The sequence below is a fragment of the Hordeum vulgare genome, chromosome 3H (genome assembly GCF_904849725.1).
Source record: "Hordeum vulgare subsp. vulgare chromosome 3H, MorexV3_pseudomolecules_assembly, whole genome shotgun sequence".
Taxonomy (NCBI): domain Eukaryota; kingdom Viridiplantae; phylum Streptophyta; class Magnoliopsida; order Poales; family Poaceae; genus Hordeum; species Hordeum vulgare.
The window spans coordinates 67,341,048-67,361,613 of NC_058520.1; positions in this window are offsets into that span (position 1 = coordinate 67,341,048).

Sequence of the window (20,566 nt, forward strand, 5' to 3'; positions counted from 1 at the left end):
CATGCGGCGCTGCGTATCCTGTATAGATTTGTTTGGCTGGTGGGATGTATCATCAATTGTCTGCTTAGGTTGTTTGCTAATATAAATTGTGTGATGTACATAGATCTTAAACAAATAAAAACAAAGAGTATGTTCCGGATGGTGAACTCGGCCAGTAATTTTCAGACAAACTGTGCAACGCCGACATCAATGGGGTATTTTCATAACTAGATAAGAATTACTTTGCAATATTGTGATGCCATTGATTTGATTTCTAAAGTATCAAATAATATTTGTTTTCATATCGTTCATATGGATTTGCTGATCTATCTTAATTTCTCAGATACTTCTATTTTTAGAATAATAACCTTAGCAATGGTCAGTCCAAGAACTACTTTACATTTAAGACCGACATTTCTTTTATAGAACAATTGTGGACAACTTTTTTAGTCATCTGTCTCAAGAATGTTATGTGATATATTTCTTCATAGTTATGGTGTAGCGTGACATTAAACATATCTTTGCATTTTCAAGGATGTCTTGTGATAGATTTTATTATAGGCCATTAGTTGTACATGCAAAACTGTTGTGATGTGGATCCCAATTGTTTATTGAGAACACGTATACATTGATTATTATTGTTATGACGATTATACTGAAGGGCCCCAAGTATTAGTTTCGCTCTCGCACCCTAAAATCTCAGGACCGGTCCTCGTCGGGAAGCAGGTCCAACGAGGTGGAGTACACTCATTTGTCCCCGCCCTTGCCGGTGTCGGGCAGCACAACGTTGCAGAGTGCACGGCCCCAATCCAATCATAGTTCCAAAACCTCTGAGTGAACCATTATTGCTATTGACTCTGATTCTCTGCTAGATGTCCGTGAGGTACATAAAAAATCGTCTACACATACCTTTTTTTGTACGACTATCTTCATCTTCATGTACAAATGACAAGCTTATGGACGTGCTGTTAGACGTGACCATGAGTGATCGCACGCAACGGCTCTTGGGTGAGGTGGTCGAGATGATGGATCGGTCTTATTTAGTGGTGAAATCTACGTCTCCGGTGAGGAATGGTCCCATGGCGACACTCGCTCCTCCATCAGTGCATGATCTGGTGGCGAAGTCCGCACCTCCGACGAGGGGTGGACTGACGGTGAGGCCCTCGTCTCCCACTTCATCGACTGGTGCTGATGAAGTGGACAGAAAGCGACCATCCGATGAGCTAGATGTTGCGGCGGTCTCCACGAAGCCTAAGTCACCATGTAGTGGTACGTTTAGCTCTTGCCACCTTGCATTTCGTTCGGAATATACCCCCTCCCCCCTTTTTTTACCTTTTTTGTATTTTTCCTTCAGGTATTGCTTGTATCACGGCTAACTTAGATGATTTTTGCTCTCATGAAGCTAGAACTCCGTGCATTAGTGAAAAGGCACGACAGGATCTTCACCGAGGAGAGCATCGTGTTAGACAGTCTTAAAGTTCCTCCAGCTGACTACACTTCTGCACCCAGCCTCGTCCTCGTGCTTGCTAGCAAAAAGTACATTTCCTATGAGCTTGCAGATATTCAAGAGGCACCTAGGGAGTGGCCCCTTTACAAGGAACAAGTTATAGAAATGATCGCATCTGAGATAGGACCCTGGAAAAGCCGTTGTGGGAGAAGGACCCCACATGATCTCGAGGTCGTGATTGGTCACCTCCAAGCTATGGTGGCTCGGCTTCGAGGATACGGTGGGCTCGAGGTACCAGGATGGTGGGTTTCCAATACGGCGTCTTTGGAGAGGGTACAATTCTTTGCGTCTTCATACGTCTCAAATGTATCTATAATTTTTTATGGTTTCACGCTGTTATCTTGTCAACTTTGGATGTTTTATGTACCTTTTATATCTTTTTTGGGACTAACTTATTAATTCAGTGCCAAGTGCCAGTTCCTGTTTTCTCTGTGTTTTTGACTCTTTTCAGATCTGATTTTGGAACGGAGTCCAAACGGAATAAAATCCCCGAAATAAAATTTTCCAGAACAGAAGAAGATCGGGGGACTTCAGGGCCAAGGAAGGAGAGCCACAGGGGGCCCACAAGCCCTGTAGCCGCCACCAGGGGGTCGGCGGCTACCAGGCTTGTGGCCTCCCTGGCGCTCCCCTGCCCTAGCTCTTTGGCCTATAAATTCCCTAAAATCCTAGAAAAAATCAAGGCATCCACAAAAACACTTTTCCACCGCCGCAAGCTTCCGTTTCCGCGAGATCTCATCTGGAGACCCTTCCCGGTGCCCTGCCGAAGGGGACTTTGGAGTTGGGGGGCTTCTACATCAACATCATCGCCTCTCCAATGACTCGTGAGTAGTTCACTTCAGACCTACGGGTTCGTAGTTAGTAGCTAGATGGCTTCTTCTCTCTCTTGGATCTTCAATACAAAGTTCTCCATGATCTTCATGAAGATCTATCCGATGTAATCCTCTTTGGCGGTGTGTTTGTCGAGATCTGATGAATTGTGGATTTTTGATCAGATTATCTATGAATTATATTTGAGTCTTTGCTGATTTCTTATATGCATGATTTGATATCCTTGTAAGTCTCTCCGAGTCTCGGGTTTTGTTTGGCCAGCTAGATCTATGATTCTTGCAATGGGAGAAGTGCTTGGTTTTGGGTTCATACCGTGCGGTGACCTTTCCCCGTGACAGAAGGGGCAGCAAGGCACGCATCGTGTTGTTGCCAACAAGGGTAACAAGATGGTTTTTCATCATAGATATGAGATTGTCCATCTACATCATGTCATCTTGCTTAAGGCGTTACTCTGTTCTTATGAACTTAATACACTAGATGCATGCTAGATAGCGGTCGACGTGTGGAGTAATAGTAGTAGATGCAGAAAGTATCGGTCTACTTGTTTTGGACGTGATGCTTATAGATATAATCATTGCCATAGATAACGTCATGACTTTGTGCGGTTCTATCAATTGCTCGACAGTAATTCGTTCAGCCACCGTCTACTTTCTTTCATGAGAGAAGCCACTAGTGAACACTACGGCCCCCGGGTCTATTCACAACTATCGTTTCCACTTTCACTTTTACTTTGCTTTGTTTATTTTTTGCTTTCAGTTCTCACTTTGCAAACAATCTATAAGGGATTGACAACCCCTTCATAGCGTTGGGTGCAAGCTCTTTGTGTTTGTGCAGGTACTTGTGACTCGACGCGATCTTCCCACTGGATTGATAACTTGGTTCTCAAACTGAGGGAACTACTTACGCCGTTGTGCTACATCACCCTTTCCTCTTCAAGGGAACACCAACGCAAGGCTCCATGGCCGCGGGGAAATCCTTTGCATATTTGCCAAGGAAGTCCCTATAGGTGTAGCCCGTAGCAGCAGGATTCCTGGCGCCGTTGTCAGGGAAGGTCTGTTGTCGCAGTAGCAGAAGGATTTCTGGCGCCGTTGCCGGGGAAGGTCTGTTGTCGCAGTAGAGAAGGATTTCTGGCGCCGTTGCCGGGGTGGAGGATCGCTTGCCGAGGAAGATCAAGACAAGAATAATCTCCCATCAACACGCCTATTTCTGGCGCGGGGAAGAGAGATCAAGTCAAGATCTATCCAAGTAGGTGTCACAAACTCATCTCTTGCATTTATCTTTTTTGCCATTTGCCTCTCGTTTTCCTCTCCCCCACTTCACATTTGCCGTTTTCATTTGCCTTTCTCCTTTTCCGTTTTCTTTTGCCTTTCTCCTTTGCCGTTTTTCTTTTGCCTTTTGTCGTTTTCCTTTGCCGGTTTTCTTGCTTGCTTGTGCCCTTGTTGGTTTGTTGAAGTCATCATGGCTGAAAACACCAAACTTCTTGAGTACCAATAATAATGATTTTATTAGTACTCCGATTGCTCCCGCCACTAGTGCGGAATTGTATGAAATCAACGCTGCCTTGCTGAATCTTGTTATGAAAGAGCAATTCTCTGGCCTTCCTAGTGAAGATGCCGCATCCCATATCAATACCTTCATTGAACTTTGCGATATGCAAAAGAAAAGAGATGTGGATAATGATGTTGTTAAGTTGAAGCTTTTTCCTTTCTCGTTGCAAGATCGAGCGAAAACTTGGTTTTCTTCTTTGCCTAAAAATAGTATCGATTCTTGGGATAAGTGCAAAGATGCTTACATATCCAAGTATTTTCCACCGGCTAAGATTATCTCTCTACGTAACGATATCATGAATTTCAAGCAACTTGATCATGAACACGTTGCACAATCTTGGGAGAGGATGAAGTTAATGATTAGAAATTGTCCCGCTCATGGCTTGAGTTTGTGGATGATTATACAAATCTTTTACGCTGGTTTGAATTTTTCTTCTCGCAATATCTTGGACTCCGCCTCAGGTGGAACATTCATGGAAATCACGTTAGGAGACGCTACAAAACTCCTGATAATATCATGACCAACTACTCTCAGTGGCACACTGAAAGGTCACCTGCTAGCAAAAAGGTACACGCTATAGAAGAAATTAACTCCCTTAGTGTTAAGATGGATGAGTTGATGAATTTGGTTGCTAGTAGAAATGCTCCTTTAGATCCTAATGACATGCCGCTATCTTCCTTGATTGAGAGTAGCAACGCTAGTTTGGACGTGAATTTTGTTGGTAGGAACAATTTTGGCAACAACAATGCTTTTAGAGGAAACTATGTTCCTAGGCCTTTTCCTAGTAACTCCTCTAACAATTATGGCAATTACTACAACAGCACTTATGGAAATCATAACAAATTACCCTCTGATTTAGAGAGTAATATTAAAGAGTTCATCAACTCTCAAAAGGTTTTCAATGCGTCCATAGAGGAAAAACTACTCAAAATAGACGGTTTGGCTAAGAGCGTTGATAGGATGTCTTGTGATATTGATGTTTTGAAAGTTAGATGTGCTCCTCCCAAGGTCAACTTGGATGAAACTTTAAAGGCTATGCGTGTCTCCATGAATGATAGAAAAAAAAGAACCCCCCAAATTCGCGCTAGGCATGAATGGTTTAAAAGGGTGCGTTCTAGTGATGCAAATCACGAAGATCTTAAAGTGCTTGGTGTTACTCCTCTTGAATCTTTGTTTTCACGTGTCAAACCTATTGATGAAGGGGCTGGATATGAATCCAGTTTGGTTGAAAAACGCCCCAATGATTCAGAGTCCACCTATCTTGATGATAAAGGTGTGGAGAGTGGAGTAGAAGAAATCAAAATATTGGGTAGTAATGAAACTCCCACTCTGGATTTCAAGGAATTCAATTATGATAGTTGCTCCTTGTTTGAATGCATTTCTTTGATGCAAACCATTGCAAACTCTCCACATGCTTATAGCCAAAGCAAAGCATTTACCAAACATATCATAGATGCTATGATGAAATCTCTTGAAGAGAAGCTCGAATTAGAAGTCTCTATACCTAGAAAACTTCATGATGAGTGGGAACCTACTATCAAAATCAAAATCAAAAACTATGAATGCAATGCTTTGTGTGATATGGCTGCTAGTGTTTCCGCGATTCCAAAGTCTTTATGTGATATTCTTGGTTTTCATGAGATTGAAGAGTGTTCTCTTAATTTGCATCTTGTGGATTCTACTGTCAAGAAACCCATGGGAAGGATCTATGATGTTCTTATTGTTGAAAATAAGAACTATGTACCCGTGGATTTCATTGTACTTGACATAGATTGCAATCCTTCATGTCCCGTTATTCTTGGTAGACCTTTCCTAAGGACTATTGGTGCTATCATCGATATGAAGGAAGGGAATATTAGATTTCAATTTCCTCTAAAGAAAGGCATGGAGCATTTTCCTAGAAAGAAAATAAGATTGCCTTATGAATCTATGATGAGGGCTACTTATGGTTTGAGCACCAAAGATGACTATACGTGATTCCATCACCTTTTGCCTAGCTAAGGGCGTTAAACAATAGCGCTTGTTGGGAGGCAACCCAACGAATCTATCATTTTTCTTTCTGTTTTGTGTTTTCCACACTTTCATAATTCTGTTATGATTGTGTTTTTTGTGTTTATTTTGCGTTTGTGCCAAGTAAAACCGTTATGATTAGTCTTGGGGATGATCGTTTGGTCATGCTGGAAAAGACAGAAACTTTCTGCTCAAGAAAAGAATTTTCATTTTTTTCTGTAAAAGAACTTTTGAGTTGATTCTTTTTGCTGCTGATTGCTACGCAAATTATTCAGACTGCAGTAATTGTTCATAATTTTGTAAGTACCAGAAGTATACGAAGTATACATATTGCTACAGACTGGTCTGCTGTTAACATATTCTGTTTTTCTTGAGTTGGTTGCTTATTTTGAGGAAACTATGGATATTATCGGGGGCTATTAGCCATGGAAGATTAAAAATACAGTAACCCAACATCAACATAAGTAGAATTTAAGTTTGCTACAGTACCTAAGGAAGTGGTGGTTTGCTTTCTTATACTAATGTTATCACGAGTTTCTGTTTAAGTTTCGTGTTGTGAAGTTTTCAAGTCTTGGGTGAAGTTCTTATGGACAAATAGATAAAGAGTGGCAAGAGCTCAAGCTTGGGGATGCCCAAGGCACCCCAAGTTTATTCAAGGATGCTGTAAAAGCCTAAGCTTGGGGATGCCCCGTGAAGGCATCCCCTCTTTCGTCTTCAATCCATCGGTAACGTTACTTGGGGCTATATTTTTATTCACCACATGTTATGTGTTTTTCTTGGAGCATCTTGTATCGTAGGAGTCTTTTATTTTTGTTGTGTCAAAATCTTCCTTGCTTCACACCTAGAGAGAGAGACATGCACTCACCGTGATTTTGTCGAGCTTCACTTATATCCTTTGGTTAGACAATTCAGCTCACATGTGCTTCACTTATATCTTTTGAGCTAGTTGATTTTGCTCTTTGTGCTTCACTTATATCTTTTAGAGCACGGAAGCGCGTGGCTTGGTAGTTGATATATGCTATGAAAGTAGCTCAAAAGGGGTAGTTATCCAAAGGGATATGAAAACTTCCACCTTCATGTGCATTGAATAGTAAGAGAAGTTTGATTCCTCTCAATTAGTTTTGAGATGTGGTTGTGGCAATATTTAAGCTATGTTAGTAAGGTGTTGTGGATCTAGAAATACTTGTGTTGAAGTTAGTGATTCCCGTAGCATGCACGTATGGTGAACCGCTATGTGATGAAGTCTGAGCATGATTAGTCTATTGATTGTCATCCTTTGTGTGGCGGTCGGGATCGCGCGATGGTTTATACCTACCACCCCTTCCCCTAGGAGTATTCGTTGAATGCTTTGTTTCGATTACTACTAAAAATGTTGCAACAAGTATATGAGTTCTTCATGACTAATGTTGAGTCCATGGTTTAGATGCACTTTCACCTTACACCATCACTATCTTCTTTAGTGTCGTGCAACTTTCGCCGGTGCACAAAACCCACCATATAGCCTCCCTCAAAACAGCCACCATACCTACCTACTATGGCTTTTTCAAAGCCATTCCGAGATATATTTCCATGCAACTACCACCATGACATGTGCCACCACTTCTACATTGCCATTGCATGATCATAAGATAGCTATCATGATATTTCCATTGATGTCTATGCCATGCTAGATCATTGTAACGGTACACTACCGAAGGCATTCCATATAGAGTCATCATTGCTTTCAGTTTTGAGTTGTAAGTGTGATGATCATTATTGATGGAGCATTGTCCCATGTGAGGAAATAAAACAGGCCAGCGAAGCTCATATACAAAAAGAGGCTAAAGATGCCCACCAAAAATAAAAAATATATACATATATATAAAAGAGGCCAAAGAGCCCACCAAAAAATTGAGAGAAAAAGAGAGAAGGGACAATGCTACTATCCTTCCACACTTGTGCTTATTAAGCACCATGATCTTCAGATTGAGAGTCTCTCATTTTGTCACCACCATATAGGTAGTGGGAAATTTTCATTATATAACTTGGCTTGTATATTCCAATGATAGGCTTCCTCAAATTTGCCTTAGGTCTTGGTGAGAAAGCAAGTTGGATGCACACCCACTAGTTTTCTTTAAGAGCTTTCACATACTCTTAGCTCTAGTGCATCATTTGTATGGTAATCCCTACTCATTCACATTGATATCTATTGATGAGCATCTCCATAGCTCATTGATATGCCTAGTTAATGTGACCATCTTCTCCTTGTTTGTCTTGCAACCTCCACCACACTCCATTCCACTTATAGTGCTAAAACCATGCCTCACGCTCATGTATTGCGTGAGAGTTGAAAAGGTTTGAGAAAGTGAAAGTGTGAAAACAATTACTTGGCCAATACCGAGGTTGTGCCTGATTTAAATTCGTTGTGCAAGGATGATAGAGCATAGCCAGACTATATGATTTTGTAGGGATAACTTCCTTTTGGCCTTGTTATTTTGAAAGTTCATGATTACCTTGCTAGTTTGCTTGAATTATTATTGTCTCCACGTCAATAGCAAACTATTGTTTTGAATCTAATGGATATGAACATTCACGTCACATAAGAGGAGTTACAAAGGACATCTATGCTAGGCAGCATGAAAGCATCAAAAATTCATTCTTTATCACTTCCCTACTCGAGGACGAGCAGGAGTTAAGCATGGGGATGCTTGATACGTCTCAAACGTATCTATAATTTTTGATGGTTTCACGCTGTTATCTTGTCAACTTTGGATGTTTCATGTACCTTTTATATCTTTTTTGGGACTAACTTATTAATTCAGTGCCAAGTGCCACTTCCTGTTTTTTCTGTGTTTTTGACTCTTTTCAGATCTGATTTTGGAATGGAGTCCAAACGGAATAAAATCCCCAAAATAAATTTTTCCAGAACAGAAGAAGATCGGGGACTTGAGGGCCAAGGCAGGAGAGCCACAGGGGGCCCACAAGCCCTGTAGCCGCTGCTAGGGGGGGCGGCGGCTACCAGGCTTGTGGCCTCCCTGGCGCTCCCCTGCCCTAGATCTTTGGCCTATAAATTCCCTAAAATCCCAGAAAAAATCAGGACATCCACGAAAACACTTTTCCGCCGCTGCAAGCTTCCGTTTCCGCGAGATCTCATCTGCAGACCCTTCCTGGTGCCCTGCCGGAGGTGACTTTGGAGTGGGAGGGCTTCTACATCAACATCATCGCCTCTCCAATGACTTGTGAGTTGTCCACTTCAGACCTACGGGTCCGTAGTTAGTAGCTAGATGGCTTCATCTCTCTCTTGGATCTTCAATACAAAGTTCTCCATGATCTTCATGAAGATATATCCGATGTAATCCTCTTTGGCGGTGCGTTTGTCGAGATCTGATGAATTGTGGATTTGTGATCAGATTATCTATGAATTATATTTGAGTCTTTGCTGATTTATTATATGCATGATTTGATATCCTTGTAAGTCTCTCCGAGTCTTGGGTTTTGTTTGGCCAATTAGATCTATGATTCTTGCAATGGGAGAAGTGCTTGGTTTTGGGTTCATACCGTGCGGTGACCTTTCCCAGTGACAGAAGGGGTAGCAAGGCACGCATCGTGTTGTTTCCATCAAGGGTAACAAGATGGGTTTTCATCATAGATATGAGATTGTCCATCTACATCATGTCATCTTGCTTAAGGCGTTACTCTGTTCTTATGAACTTAATACACTAGATGCATGCTGGATAGCGGTCGACGTGTGGAGTAATAGTAGTACATGCAGAAAGTATCAGTCTACTTGTTTTGGACGTGATGCCTATAGATATAATCATTGCCATAGATAAAGTCACGACTTTGCGCGGTTCTATCAATTGCTCGACAGTAATTCGTTCACCCACCGTCTACTTGCTTTCATGAGAGAAGCCACTAGTGAACACTATGGCCCCCGGGTCTATTTAGAACTATCGTTTCCACTTTCACTTTTACTTTGCTTTGTTTACTTTTTGCTTTCAGTTATCACTTTGCAAACACTCTACAAGGGATTGACAACCCCTTCATTGCGTTGGGTGCAAGCTCTTTGTGTTGGTGCAGGTACTTGTGACTCGACGCGATCTTCCCACTGGATCGATACCTTGGTTCTCAAACTGAGGGAAATACTTACTGCCGCTGTCTACATCACCCTTTCCTCTTCAAGGGAACACCAACGCAAGGCTCCAAGGCCGCGGGGAAATCCTTTGCATATTTGCCAAGGAAGTCCCTATAGGCGTAGCCCGTAGCAGCAGGATTCCTGGCGCCGTTGTCAGGGAAGGTCTGTTGTGGCAGTAGCACCTGTCGTCTCCATTTTGCGTGTGTTGGTGTGATGATCATTTCTGCAGTAGAGTCGAATTTCTCTTGTTCTGCTTTCTCTTCTGATGTGCTCAGGTGAGAAGAGAGAAGATTAGCCAGCGGATGAAGCTACTGCAGGACTTCGTGCCCGGCTGCAACTAGGTACGACCACAGACAATTCTCCACTCATGATTTCATAATTGTTGTTGCTCGGTTAAGTGTTGAGATCTCGGTGTGCCCAGATCTGAAACCCGGTGAAATATTTCTTGTTTTAGGCCTCGTTCAGCACTAGTGTTTCTCACCGATCCACCGACTATTTTACCTCCTGGCACAGAGATTCTGAAAATTCCCCACATGCCCATTCGTTGCCCCGATATTGGACCGACCCATCCCCATAATTACACGCGAAACCCTACGATACCGCGGTGTGAGGAAATGTGAGCTTCCCCTCGTGGAAACCCTCCCTCGACAGTGACACTGTTGCACTCTTCACCCTCGTCCCCCTTCATTGTCCGCCCTCTCCGACGTTCATCGCCCCTGCCGTCCACCCCATTTGCCGACTCCTTCACCGCCTTCCCTTCGTCCTCCGCACGAACACCCACGCCGCCTCGCTCGGGTTTGCCACCTCACGGCTCGTGGGCCTCAGCCTCGGCTTGGCCTCACCTCCACCGCCACCATCGCGGTCTCCATCCCCACCAAGAATACCATCACCGCACGTACGTCCCTCCCCTCCCACCCATTGTGACTGGCTTCTCTCCTATTTTAACTACCTAATTCCTCACTTGGGTCTAAGTTAGCTGGCACGCACGCAACCACCCACATTTTGGTTGCATTGCTCTATCAAAATTGTGCTTTTTCATCAGAGTTGAGACCTGAAAAGTTGTGTGTCTATTAGTATATACTACTATGGTACTACATTAGTAGGTAGTTAGGTAGTGGATGAACATGAAATTGGGTTTTCACTTTGTGAATGATTAGCCAGGAATGCAGAACCTTGGTCATTGCAGTTGCAGCACATGTTTTTCCAGTGTTCTGCTAGTAGAGAGAGTATCAATTTCTTACAGGTGGTTGTTATTGTGATAGAGTAATATACATTTTTTCTTCCAAGGGCCTCAATCGTTCGGATTGGGTATGTGGAGATGGAGATGGATGAAAATGCAGCTTCAATTAAACCTAAAACCGAAGACTGTCTAAAATCATTGCAGAAATTCAAATTTCTTTTTCGATGCACCTTGAAAATGAATGATTTAGGAGATGGTCAATAGATGGATGTCTGAATGATGCTCTTACTTCCTAGATGATTTGCTACTGTCAATGAGATCAGTCATTCTATTTGCTTGCACGTGTACTGTATTGTACTCCATTTGGAGATTTGCAAGTTTGAAGCTATGGATGGCTCAATCCTTGTTACTGAATTATTTGCACTTGGAGTAGATGGTTCAGTCATGGTTCCTGAATTATTTGCATTTATTTAACAGGAGAGCTCGGAGTACTTAATTACGGTAACTTCACTTGTTGTTAACTGTTGTACTATCAACTATTAACTCTGCCTATTGCTTGGTTACTTACATGCATTTTGCAGGGCATACAACTGAGGGTGCCTATAATTTCAAATCATTGCACAACCATCACAAATTGACGAAGACTTTGAAGATGAAAGAGAGGTTGAGGAAGTAAAAGAAAGTGATGACTTGGAGATGATGAATGAGGTGCAACATGATGAAGATGACTTGCAAATTCTGGATCAAATGGATGTTGCACATAGGAAGGAGGATGTCAACCCAAGTGAAGTAGTGGGTCGTACAATGGTTGGCTCAAGAAAGATGCCCAAAAGAAGCCCAGGAACAGTTGAGATGTGATTGCTGGAGCATTAGAGAAGTATATAGAGTTGAAGAAAAGGCAAGTAGATGATGAAGTTGCATACTTGGCCAATGAAAAGGCAGAGGCAACAAAATTACATGATTTCTCTATCACCAAGTGCATGAATGTGTTGAAAACAATGGAGGATTTCACCCGCATCAAGAAGATCAAATCATTCAACATCTTCAAGGATGCTGCAAACTGTGAGATTTTCATAAATGTCGCTGATGATGATAAAGAGACTGTTGGTATGTGTCTTCGGAAGCAGATGGCCCCATGGGGTATCTTCAAGTTTTGAGCACTCAAGTGTTGACTATAATGCTTGTTTTATTTCTAGATGACTTTCTGCTATATGTAATATGTGATGGAACATACGAAGCTCTTTAGTGATCCCCTACATAAATTTGGCAACTATCTATACATTTAGAGAACAAGTGATCGATGTTTCCCTCGAAATAACAAAAGCTACATCTCGTGTCCTTGGCTTTCAAATTCCTCCTCTTAAAATTATCTATAGCCAGGATACTTATTTTGGGTAAAATCAAATGAACACCAAGTTTTAGAGGAATACTAGCTAGCCTACCACATCTTCCTGTGAGGACACAACACCTGCTCAGGTTTCAATTCTAAAATGATTATTTTGCTTGCTTTGAACATAAACGTTGTCCACTGATTGTGGTTGTGCAGATCATATATACCATTTGTCATGGTTTTGTCACGACAGATGTCCCCGTGAAAGGACTGAGTGATGGAGCCATCGCACCTTGGTGGCGACTCAAAGAGGGTGAGCGGAAGCGAGACTCAGGTTTACCCAGGTTCGGCCCCTCCTGTGGAGGTAAACACCTACGTCCTGCTTTGTGTATATTGATGGTGGATTCGATTACAAGGAGGGCGTAACTCGACTGACCTAGCTCTCAGTGGATTCTAACTTAACCTATCTGACCTAGGGACTTGCCTTTATATACAGCTCGAGGCCCTAGGGCTTACAAAGTCCTAGCCATGTTACAAACCATGGCTTTCCATATCTCTAAGTCCCAGCGTCTTCCAAGTCACGAAACCTCCGTGGTGACTTATCTTCTCTCTTAATCCTGAACTGCCATCCAGATCATCGGCCCTGATGACCCACAAGTGTAGGGGATCTATCTTAGTCCTTTCGATAAGGAAGAGTGTCGAACACAATGAGGAGCAGAAGGAACTGACAAGTGGTTTTCAGCAAGGTATTCTCCGCAAGCACTCAAATTATCGGTAACAGATAGCTGTGCGATAAGATGATTCGTAGCAAGTAGCAAGTAACAAAGGTGCAGCAAAGTGGCCCAATCCCTTTTTTAGCAAGGGACAAGCCTGGAAAAACTCTTATATGAGATAAAGCGCTCCCGAGGACACATGGGAATTTCTGTCAAGCTAGTTTTCACCATGTTCATATGATTCGCGTTCGCTACTTTGATAGTTTGATATGTGGGTGGATCGGTGCTTGGGTGCTGCCCTTACTGGGACAAACATCCCACTTATGATTAACCCCTCTCGTAAGCATCCGCAACTACGAAATAAGAATTAAGACAAAGTCTAACCATAGCATTAAACTAGTGGATCCAAATCAGCCCCTTACGAAGCAACATAAACTAGGGTTTAAGCTTCTGTCACTCTAGCAACCCATCATCTCCTTATTACTTCCCAAGGCCTTCCTCTAGGCCCAAATAATGGCGAAGTGTTATGTAGTCGACGCTCACATAACACCACTAGAGGAAAGACAACATACAACGCATCAAAATATCGAACGAATACCAAATTAACATGACTACTTATAGCAAGACTTATCCCATGTCCTCAGGAACAAAAGTGACTACTCACAAAGCATAATTATGATCATGACCAGAGAGGTATTGAATAGCATTAGAGATCTGAACATATGATCTTCCATCGAGTAATCCAACTAGCATCAACTACAAAGAGTAATTAACACTACTAGCAACCTTACAAGTACCAATCGGAGTCGCGAGACGGAGATTGGTTACAAGAGATGAACTAGGGTTTGGAGATGAGATGGTGCTGATGAAGATGTTGATGGTGGTGAGTCCCCTACGATGAGAGGAGTGTTGGTGATGACGATGGCGAAGATTTCCCCCTCTGGGTGGGAAGTTTCCCCGACAGGACGACCCTGCCGGAGCTCTAGATTGGTTCTGGTCAAGTTCCGCCTCGTGGCGGCGGCGTCTCCTCCTGAAAGCCCCCTCCCGATTTTTCTGGAACAAAACCCTCCTTGTAGCAAAATATGGGAACCAGAGGGGCAACAGGGGCCCACAAGCCACCCAAGCGCGACCAGGGGGGTAGGCCGCGCCTGGCAGGCTTGTGGCCTCCTGGTGACTCCCCTCCGGTACTTCTTTCGCCCAGAATTTTTTATAAAATCCAAAATAATTCCTCGTTGATTTTCACGGCTTTTGGAGTTGCGCATAATAGGTATCTCTAACTTGCTCCTTTTTCAGACCAGAATTCCAGCTGCCGGCATTCTCTCTTGTCAAGTAAACCTTATAAAATAAGAGAGAAAAGGCAGAAGTATTGTACCGTGAAGTGTAATAACAGCCCATGAAGTGATAAATATCAACATAAAAGCATGATGCAAAATGGACGTATCAACTCCCCCAAGCTTAGACCTCGCTTATCCTCAAGCGGAAGCCGATATCAATAAATATGCCCACATGTTTAGAGATAGAGGTGTCGGTAAAACAAAATATGAACATGTAGGCATCATGATCATAATTAGAACAAAAATAGCGTCATATAAACTCTTATGCTAAAGTGACAATTCCTTCACAAAGTAAAGTATGGGTCAAGAACCTTATTGAGAATTAACAACCAATAGCCTTTCGTCATTGAAGCAATTGCAATTTATCATAACGTCGGAAAGAGTTAGATAAGAGCTTGTAAAGAAAATCCATGATCACCCACAAGTATAGGGGATCAATCGAAGTCCTTTCGATAAGTAAGAGTGTCGAACCCAACGAGGAGCAGAAGGATCTGAGAAGTGGTTTTCAGCAAGGTAAAATCTGCAAGCACTTAAATTGTCAGTAACAAGTAATTGTGTGGTGAGCTGATTCGTAGCAAGCAACAAGTAACAAAAGTAGCAATCGTGCAGCAAAGTGGCCCGGTCCCTTTTGTAGCAAGGGACAAGCCTGGTCAAAGTGTTATAGGAGGAAAAACGCTCCCGAGGACACACGGGAATTTCTGTCATGCTAGTTTTCATCATGTTCATATGATTCGCGTTCGTTACTTTGATAGTTTGATATGTGGGTGGACCGGCGCTTCGGTACTGCCCTTACTTGGACAAGCATCCCACTTATGATTAACCCCTCTAGCAAGCATCCGCAACTACGAAAGAAGAATTAAGACAAAGACTAACCATACCATTAAACTAGTGGATCCAAATCAGCCCCTTACGAAGCAACGCATAAACTATGGTTTAAGCTTCTGTCACGCTAGCAACCCATCATCTACTTCTACTTCCCAATGCCTTCCTATAGGCCCAAATAATGGTGAAGTGTTATGTAGTCGATGTTCACATAACACCACTAGAGGAAAAACAACATACAACACATCAAATTACGGAACGAATACCAAATTTACATGACTACTATTAGCATGACTTATCCCATGTCCTCAGGAACAAAAGTAACTACTCACAAAGCATAATCATATTCATGACCAGAGAGGTAATGAGTAGAATCAAGGATCTAAACATAAATTCTTCCACGAAGTAATCCAACTAGCATCAACTACAAGGAGTAATTAACACTACTAGCAACCTTACAAGTACCAATCGGAGTCGCGAGACGGAGATTGGTTACAAATGAACTAGGGTTTGGAGATGAGATGGTGCTGATGAAGATGTTGATGGTGACGAGTCCCCTCCGATGAGAGGAGTGTTGGTGATGACGATGGCGATGATTTCCCCCTCCGGGAGGGAAGTTTCCCCGGTAGGATCGTCCTGCCGGAGTTCTAGATTGGTTCTGCTCAAGTTCCGCCTCGTGGTGGCGGCGAATCCACGAAAAAGCCTCCTCTTGATTTTTTTTCCGGACGAAACCCTTCATATAGCAGAAGAGAGGGGCCAGAGGGCCAGCTGGGTTCCCACAAGTTCCCTAGGCGCGGCCAGGGGTTGGCCGCGCCTAGCAAGCTTGTGGCCACCTGCTGGCGCCCCTCTGGCACTTCTTCGGCCCAGTATTTTTTATAATTCCCGAAAAAATCCTCGTTGATTTTTACGGTGTTTGGAGTTGCGCAGAATAGGTATCTCAAACTTGCTCCAATTTCAGACCAGAATTCCAGCTGCCGGCATTCTCCCTCTTCATGTAAACCTTATAAAATAAGAGAGAAAAGGCATAAGTATTGTACCGTGAAGTGAAATAACAGCCCAAAAAGCGACAAATGTCAATATGAAAACATGATGCAAAATGGACGTATCAACTCCCCCAAGCTTAGACCTCGCTTGTCCTCAAGCGAAAGCTTAGCTCAATAAATATGTCCACATGTTTAGGGAGAGAGGTGTCGACAAAAAAAGATACGAACATGCAGGCATCATGATCATGATCAGAACAACAATACCAACATATAATCTCTCATGCTAAAGTGACAATTCCTTCACAAACTAAAGCATGGATCAAGAACCTTACCGAGAAGTAACAACCGATAGCCTTTAGTCATTGAAGCAATCGAAATTTATCACAACATCAGAAAGAGTCAAATAAGAGCTTGTAAAGCAAATCCACATACTCAATCATCCTTTCGTTCTCTAAAATTGCTTCAACTCACGTGGTACTCATGAGATCAGAGTTTCAGTTGCACACAGAAAAAGATAGGGGCTTATAGTTTTGCCGCCCAAGTGCTTACCTCAAGGGTAATGTCAACAACCATAATTCATGAATACTTACTTCCAAGTTTACATATGAATATAGATCTTTCCCAAGCATATGACGTTAGCCAAAATAAAGGCGAAATAAGGAATTGGTGAAGGTCACCATGACTCTTTCAAGGCAAAAAAGTAAAGGTACAAGATAGGCCCTTCGCAGAGGGATGCAGAGGTTGTCATGCGCTTTTGAGGTTTGGATGCGTGTCCTCTTAGTGCGGAGGAACGTCACTTTATATTGCCTCCTGTGATAAAGAACTTTATTATGCAGTCTGTCGCTCTTATGTCTTCTTCATCACAGGTTCGTACAAAGCTTATTTTCCACACACTAATAGATCATACATATTAGGGAGAAATTTTTATTGCTTGCACCGATGACAACTTACTTGAGGGATCTTATTCAATCCATAGGTAGGTATGGTGGACACTCATGGCAAAACTGGGTTGAAGGTTTATGGATGCACAAGTAGTATCTCTACTTGGTGCGGGAATTTTGGCTAATATGAGGTGGAAGCAATCTTCACACGCTAAGGGATCTCTAATCATATAACATTGTTCGGAACCAAGCAAACACAATTCATTATGTTGTCTTCCTTGTCCAACATCTACTTCTAGGCATGCAATAGTTTAGTGAGTGTTCACAATCATAGATAGTGTCAGAGATGATATATTTATATGTGAACCTCTCCTTCTTTATCACTTCCTATTAATTGCAACAATGACCAAGGTCTATGTTTGTCTACCCTCAACAAGTTTCAATCATCATTCTTTTTATATGTGAAGCCATCACTTCGCATAAGATCATTACATGGTCTGTCATGCTTTTGTTCTTCTCAAACTTTTGATCATGGCAAGAGGCAAAGCCCTTCAACTAAGACACTGTTTATTATATGGCTCATGAGCTCGAATACATCGGGGTGACAGAAAGCAAAACTCAAGCCTAAATCACTAAGACCTTTAATTCTACTAGAGAAAAAGAAAACTGAAAAGGAACAAACTAAAACAAAGGTAAAGGCAAAATATGTGATGGTGATACGATACCGGGGCAACTCCCCCAAGCTTGGCACAAGCCAAGGGGGTTGCCCATACCCATGCTTAGTTGTCTTCCTTTGGAGGTGATGGTGGTGGAGTTGCTGCAACATGGGCTTGATCCTCCGTCTTCCAAGGCATAGGTGCTCCATCATGGAAAGATGAACGAGTCTCCGGAATCCTCAAATCTGCAGCCAAGCGTATTGATTTAAATCTGTACTCATACTCACAGTTTTGGTTCTGCAGGTCATAGATCTGGGCCTGGAGTTGATCAATCCTGTCATAGAGCCTGGATAGGTGCTTCCCAATGTCATTGGAATCAATCCTGTGCTTGTTGGTGAACTCCGTGATCATCATGTGGTTGGCGTTGAGTCCACGCTCCACCATCCCTTGGCACTTGAAGACTTGTTGCTCCATTGCTTCGAGCCTCGTCTCCACGCTTCCGGTCTTCTTGGCCCCCTCAACATCACATATGTGCAACATCCCCTCACGCATCTCGATAGATTGAGGGTGTTGCAGCACTCCAGTGAGGTAGGGATTGATGACCTTCTCGAAGATCTTGTCCTTCGGAGCTTTTGGAGAAGTCATAGCGATCTAGATCTGCAACAGAAACAGGCTCGAAACGAAAACAGAGGAAATCTACATGATACAAGGGTCAGACCTCACGGGAGAATATATAATTATTTTTTCCAGACCAGAAGGAGTACCCTGCACGAAAACAGAGTCCGGGAGGCGCACGAGGTGGCCACAAGCCCCCCAGGCGCGGCCAGGGGGTGGGCCAACGCTTGGCAGGCTTGTCGCCTCCTCGCGCGCTTTCTGGACTACTTCCAAATTTTGTATTTTTTCAAATATTCCAAAACGGAGAAAAATTCCTACTGGAAAAGTTTTGGAGTATGTTTTCTTACTGAATCACATACCTCTTCGTTTTCGGAGTGTGAAACAGGCCAATAAATATCCCTTAGGTATTCTTCCGGAGTTATGGTATTGATAATATTGCTTTGAACATTTATGGGAGTACCTGAGATATAATGCTTGATTCTCTGCCCATTTACAACTCTTGGACAATTACCTTCCGTGTTGTTGATCTTGATAGCACCGGAACAATATACTTCCTCAACAATATAGGGACCTTCCCATTTAGAGAGAAGCTTGCCTGCAACGAATCTTAAACAAGAGTTATATAGCAAGACATAATCACCTACATTGAACTCACGCTTTTGTATTCTCTTATCATGCAACCTCTTAACCTTTTCTTTGAACAACTTGGCATTCTCATACGCCTGAGTTCTCCATTCATCAAGGGAGCTAATGTCAAATAACCTCTTCTCACCGGCAAGTTTGAAATCAAAGTTGAGCTCTTTGATTGCCCAATAAGCTTTATGGTCTAGCTCAAGAGGTAAATGACATGCTTTACCGTACACCATTTTGTACGGAGACATGCCCCTGGGATTCTTATAGGCAGTTCTATAAGCCCACAGTGCATCATCGAGCTTCTTAGACCAATTCTCTCTAGACCTCTTGACAGTCTTTTGCAGAATCAGTTTAATCTCTCTATTGCTTAGCTCTACTTGACCACTGGACTAAGGGTGATAGGGAGACACAATTCTATGGTTGACATCGTACTTAGCAAGCGTTTTACGAAAAGCACCATGAATGAAATGTGAACCACCGTCGGTCATTAGATATCTAGGGACTCCAAATCTAGGGAAAATAACTTCTTTAAGAATCCTGATAGAAGTGTTGTGATCAGCACTACAAGTGGGGATAGCTTCTACCCACTTAGTGACGTAATCAACAGCAACTAGGATATGAGTATACCCGTTGGATTTTGGAAAAGGTCCCATATAATCAAAGCCCCAAACATCAAATGGTTCAATGACAAGTGAATAGTTCATAGGCATTTCCTGACGTTTACCGATATTACCTATTCTTTGACATTCGTCACAAGACAAGACAAACTTACGGGCATCCTTGAAGAGAGTGGGCCAATAGAAACCTGATTGCAATACCTTGTGTGCAGTTCTATCTCCCGCATGGTGTCCTCCGTAGGCCTCGGAGGGACACTTCTGTAGGATCTATCCCTGTTCATGTTCAGGTACACAACGTCTAATAACACCATCTACTCCTTCCTTATAAAGGTGAGGATCATCCCAAAAGTAGTGTCTCAAGTCGAAGAAGAATTTCTTCTTTTGATGGTATGTGAAACTAGGTGGTATATATTTAGCAACGATATAGTTTGCATAATCAGCATACCATGGTGCACTACGTGAAGCATTGATGACATTCAATTGTTCATCGGGAAAGCTATCATCAATAGGTTGTGGGTCATCAAGAACGTTCTCCAACCTAGACAAGTTATCTGCTACGGGGTTATCAGCACCCTTTCTATCGACAACGTGCAAATCAAATTCTTGTAGCAAGAGAACCCATTTGGTAAGTCGAGGTTTAGCGTCCTTCTTTTCCATGAGGTACTTAATAGCAGCATGATCAGTGTGAATAGTGACTTTGGAATCAACTATGTAAGACCTGAACTTTTCACATGCAAACACACCTACTAAAAATTCCTTTTCTGTAGTAGCATAGTTTCTTTGGGCACTGTCTAGAGTTTTACTAGCATAGTGAAT